This window comes from Myxocyprinus asiaticus, chromosome 40 (genome assembly GCF_019703515.2).
Source record: "Myxocyprinus asiaticus isolate MX2 ecotype Aquarium Trade chromosome 40, UBuf_Myxa_2, whole genome shotgun sequence".
Taxonomy (NCBI): Eukaryota; Metazoa; Chordata; class Actinopteri; order Cypriniformes; family Catostomidae; genus Myxocyprinus; species Myxocyprinus asiaticus.
This window is the reverse complement of record NC_059383.1, coordinates 9,231,800-9,237,799: the sequence shown is the minus strand read 5'-3', so window position 1 is coordinate 9,237,799 and position 6,000 is coordinate 9,231,800.

The following is a 6,000-nucleotide window of genomic DNA, read 5'->3' as shown; positions in this document are numbered from 1 at the left end:
TTGACTCAACTAATGGCATATGTTTAAAGTAGGATTAGCCTATTTATTCTTTTTTTTTCTTCTTCTTCTAAGGCCACATCCACACTAAACCATTTTCATTCAAAAAGTCAGTTTTCAGTTTCCTAACGTCATCGTTTTCCAAAGTTTGTGGAGATGTAGAGTGTTTTCGAAACGCTCCATTTTCTACTAAGAAAAAAACACTTTCTATTGAGTTGCAAAGGAGAGAATTCTAAACCAATGTGCTGAATTTCGGACAAGCGCCACCAAGTGGCAAATGTTCATGCCCTGAAAATCATCCAAGCTGTGCCTTTAACGTCACATTGCTTTTGATCTCCGGCTAGTGAGATACTACATTTACAAAGAAGTAAGTGAAAGATGGTTTAGATTTATATTAGAGTATATTAATGTAATTACTACTCAAACGTTCAGGATGGAAAAATCAGATGCGCTGTGCCTTTTGCATCAAACCCATTTAAATGTGTCATTCGTATAATGTTTGATCATGTCTTGTGCTTATGCATTGCATCGTATGAAGGCGCGCATAAGCATAACTGTAGTTCCAGCTTCAGCCACAGGGGGCATTTGCGAAATTTGACCTCCTATCTCCAATTTTCCCATGAGATCGGTCACAGGAAGGAGTCACACTACAGGACTATTTAACTGAACTGTTTAAGTGAATAAAATAAAATGATAAATAAATAAAACTAAAACCTAAAGGAAATGTAAACCAGTTACACTACCTAAAACATACACTTTTCCTTATACATTCACATTAAATTTATTCTAAAATCTATATCATTTATATATGCTATAAATATTTTTTTTATTTTGTTTTTTTTGCAGTGAAATGCAGGGAAACCGCATTAATTCTGCAATCACGGCAGAATGTGAGTGTCTTCGTTCTTGTATTGACCTGCTCAAAAAAGTGTGTTGTGTTGCATGGCTATTGTGCTCTGTAAAAATGGTAGTGAGTTAATTTATCTGAAGGCATAAACACTGCCCGGAGAGCTTCTCATCAGCTCACTACGCTACATGCAGGAACATATCCATTCTAATAGCAGCATTGCTAAGTAAAACGAATGCCAAATATGCCTGCGTGTAATGCGTATCTCGCTAAAAAATGTGTCTTTTCATTTGGCCTCAGATAGGTACTTCAGGGCTTTAACCATCATAGACATTGTGGGGGACAACATTCAGATTATTATGGACAATTAATATGCATTTTTCAATAGCAGATTCTGAACATTTTACTTTTTGGCCCCCTAATATTGAACACTGTGTTACAGCTTTGTTTAAAATTGGCTAACTGTTTACTGTTTTTAGCATTTTTTACCCCATGCTGTCTGAAACTCTATCAGAACAGATCTGTCGCCCATGATGGGTCGGCACGCACCACTGCTTTATACAGTACTATTAACTAACCAGACAAGTAGCTTGATTATTTGGGTCAGTGGAATTCTTGAGAATTTTAGGGAACTCCTCCCTGTAAAACAGATCATATTTATTCTTAACAGATGCCGCTTGGAGAGAACTGCTAGTATTTCAGGCAGCATTACATTTTTTAACACCCCCCATCTGGTGTTTTTATAAGGCAATGTTGGAAAGCGAGCACCCGTTGGCCTTCATGTCCTCAAGAGTTTTTTTTTTTTTTACTTACTAGTGCATGGCTTCCCTTTAACTAATGGCAACCATTTCGATATTATAACTGCTAAGAAAGTAATTGTGTTAGCAAGCCCACAAGCAAGTGTGCATGGTTGCAAGGTTTATTGTGTGTGGTACAGGAAATCATGCCTCATCACTAAAATAAGCCAGGACTTCATGGCGCCGCAGATGGCCACCTCGGTGTGGAGCGTCACTATTGTTTTGTTGTTTTTGTTTGTTTGTCCTGTGTTTAGTAATCTTTTTCCTGTCAGTTTTACCAGAGACGATCTGCTGAACATTCGACAGCTTATACCAGACAGTCTTTTCCCAGTTTTTGAATATTCAAACGTTTTGCTTGACATTTTAGTTGGAGGTGCGGCTTTGTTGTTCAGGAGACACAGGCGAGGAAGATGAACCGGTGCGCTGGTCAAACTCCGTCGGCGGGGCTTTCGAACAACGCTGCCGAGCATTCATCTTGCGAATCTCTGCTCTCTTCCTAACAAAACGGACGAACTACATCTCCTCACTCGCACAAACAAGGAATTTTCAACCTCTGCTGCCTTGTGCTTCACAGAAACCTGGCTGAGTGAAGCCATTCTGGACAGCGCGTTACATCTGCTGGGCTTCCAGCTGTTCAGAGCGGATCGCATCGCGGAGTTAACGGGGAAAACGAGAGGCGGTGGAACATGCTTTTACATCAATGAAAGTTGGTGTACAGATGTAACAATGTTAAAGAGGATGTGCTATCCTAATTTGGAAGCGCTCTTTATTAACTGTAAGCCTTTCTACTCGCCGTGGGAGTTTTCCTCGTTTACTCTGGTGAGTGTGTATATCGCGCCAAATGCGTGTTTGAATGCGGCGCTGCAACAGCTGGCTGATCAAATCACAGACACGGAACAACAATACCCGGACTCAGTTATTATTATTCTTAGGGATTTTAACAAAGCAAATCTCACAGGTGAACTGCCCAAATACAAACAGCACATTACATGCCCCACCAGAGACAGGAACATACTGGATCATTGCTACATAACAATAAAGGATGCATATCGCTCTGTCCCCAGAGTAGCTTTGGGACTCTCTGATCACTGTCTGGTTCATCTTCTTCCAACCTACAGGCAGAAATTAAAATCAACCAAGCCAGTAGTAAGGACTGTAAAGAGATGGACCAATGAAGCAGAGCGGGAACTACAAGCCTGCTTCGATTGCACAGATTGGAGTGTTTTTGAGGCTGCAGCCACAGACCTGGACGAGCTCACAGATACTGTTACATCATATATCAGTTTCTGTGAGAATATGTGCATTCCTACTAGGACTTATTTAAAGTTCAACAATGACAAGCCGTGGTTTACAGCAGAGCTCAGGCAGCTTCATCAGGCCAAAGAGGATGCTTACAGGGGTGGGGATAAAGTCTTGTACAATCAGGCCAGGAACACACTGAACAAGGAAATCAGAGTGGCTAAAAGAAGATACTCTAAAAAGCTTAAAAACAAGTTTTCAGCTAACAACCCTGCATCAGTGTGGAGTGGCATGAAACAACTCACAAATTACAGGACTCCTACCCCCAACCCTGTAGGGAACCAACAACTGGCTGACGACCTGAATGTGTTCTACTGCAGATTTGAAAGGCCCAATCTCACACCTCACACCCACACTGACCTTCACTTCACACAAACACCAACACATCCTGCAACCCCCCTCCTCCCCCCTCCTGCTACTCAACCTGCACTGAAGATCTGTGAAGATGATGTGAGCCACGTCTTTCAGAAACAAAAGACGAGGAAAGCTTCATGCCCAGATGGCGTCTCACCAGCGTGTCTTCGATCCTGTGCTAACCAGCTGGCCCCCATCTTCACACAGATCTTCAATAGATCACTGGAGCAGTGTGAAGTCCCATGCTGCTTCAAATGCTCAATCATTATTCCTGTCCCAAAGAAACCACAAATCACAGGACTTAATGACTACAGACCTGTCGCCCTGACGTCTGTGGTCATGGAATCATTTGAAAGACTGGTGTTGGCCCACCTGAAGGACATCACTGGACCCTTTGTAGATCCCCTTCAATTTGCTTATCGAGCAAACAGGTCTGTGGATGATTCAGTCAACATGGGATTGCATCATATCCTGCAACATCTGGACAGACCAGCGACATATACAAGGATCCTTTTTGTGGACTTCAGTTCGGCTTTCAACACCATCATCCCAGCTATACTCCAGAATAAATTACACCAACTCTCTGTTCCCATGTCTATCTGTCAGTGGATTACCAGCTTTCTGACAGACAGGCAGCAGCTTGTGAGACAGGGGAAACTCACTTCCAGCACCTGTACAATCAGCACTGGTGCCCCCCAGGGATGTGCTCTCCCCAATACTCTTCTCCCTCTACACTAATGACTGCATCGCCAAGGACCCCTCTGTCAAGCTCCTGAAGTTTGCAGACGACACCACTGTCGTCGGCCTCATCCGAGATGACGATGAGTCTGCATACAGAAGGGAGGTTGAACAGCTGGCTGTCTGGTGCAGTCAAAACAACCTTAAGCTGAACATGCTCAAAACGGTGGAGATCATTGTGGACTTTAAGAGGAACACCCCAACACTGTCCCCCCTCACCATTCTAAACAGCACTGTGGCAGCAGTGGAGTCATTCAGGTTCCTGGGCACTACCATCTCACAGGACCTGAAGTGGGAGACCCACATTGACTCCATTGTGAAAAAGGCCCAGCAGAGGTTGTACTTCCTTTGCCAGCTGAGGAAGTTCAACCCGCCACAGGTGCTGCTGATACAGTTCTACTCAGCGGTCATTGAGTCTGTCCTCTGCACTTCAATAACTGTCTGGTTTGGTTCAGCTACGAAATCAGACATCAGAAGACTACAAAGGACAATTCGGACTGCTGAGAGGATTATTGGTTGCCCCCTGCCCCCCCTTCAAGAACTATACACTTCCAGGGTGAGAAAAAGGCTGGAAAAATCACTCTGGACCCCACTCACCCTGTCCACTACCTTTTTGAACTGTTGCCTTCTGGCCGACGCTCCAGAGCTCTGAGCACCAGAACCGTCAGTCACAGGAACAGTTTTTTCCCTCAGGCTATCCTTCTCATAAACAATTAAATTGCCCCATTGAGCAATAACTATGTGCAGTACACAGTTTAGTCTTTTTTTATATTTATCCAACACATCCATCCATCCATTTGCACTGTACATAACAGATTTGTATTTGCACTGTACATAACAGATAACAGATTGTATTAGATTGCACTACTTATGTGTATGTGTGTATGTATGTATGTGTGTGTCTGTGTGTGTATGCATGTATGTGTATAACTATTTTTTTTTATTATTATCTATGTCTTGCTGCTGTTTTTGCATTGTTTTTGTATTGTTGTACACTGGAAGCTCCTGTCACCAAGACAAATTCCTTGTATGTGTAAGCATACTTGGCAATAAAGCTGATTCTGACTTGTTGCTCCACTGAAAAGGGTACAGGAGAGCTATTTATCAAGAATTCTGAACCTTTAAATAGTCATATCATCCAAAAATAATACCGCAGTGAAATCAGAAACAGTTTTTGAAACACCGAAATTTGAAACACTGCCTCCAGTGGCCAAAGCGGTAAGTGTTGTTGGGCGTATAGGCACGTGTGAACTCCAGGTGTAATGTCCACAGAGGGGCGCCAAATGCGAGTTGTAAAGCGAGTTGTTTTCAGCTGTACAAGATGTAATACAGTGAATAGGAATGTATGTTTTATAAACTGTACCCCTAACCCAAACCTCAAACCTAAACTTAACCATCATTGGAGTAAAAATGTAATAGCCCAATTTGGACAGCATTTGTTTCTCAGGGTGACATCTGTAAAAGTACATTTGTATGGCTCCTCTGTGATAAAACTCATGCATTCGGATAACAGTTAATTCATGGTGGAGTGCCTAGTCATCAACGACATGATTTTAGTTGTGTTTGTTCCATATGCCGACAGCAGAGGGAAATTCCTCAGTCTTCAAACTGCATCCTGTGTGTTTTGTGCAAATACATTTTCAAATATAGGCTATGCAAATATATTTGTAATTACGCTAAAGTGTAAATAGAGTGAACAAGCAGCACTTCATTCAAAGACCATGTGATCGTGTATATATATCAGGGCATCATGTGTCCAACACTAAGCAGAAACAAATGACTCATAGAGTGGATATGATGTACATTAGTTTATGAGCTGCCCCAAGATTATGAACCAGTACCCTTCAGATCTCCAATCAAGCACACCCCAATGTGTTACGGTAATGAGAATCATCACTGCAAACAATGGGAACAGTAAAAGTATAACATCAAGAAACACTGCGGTAATGAATTGGGGGAATAAATGTG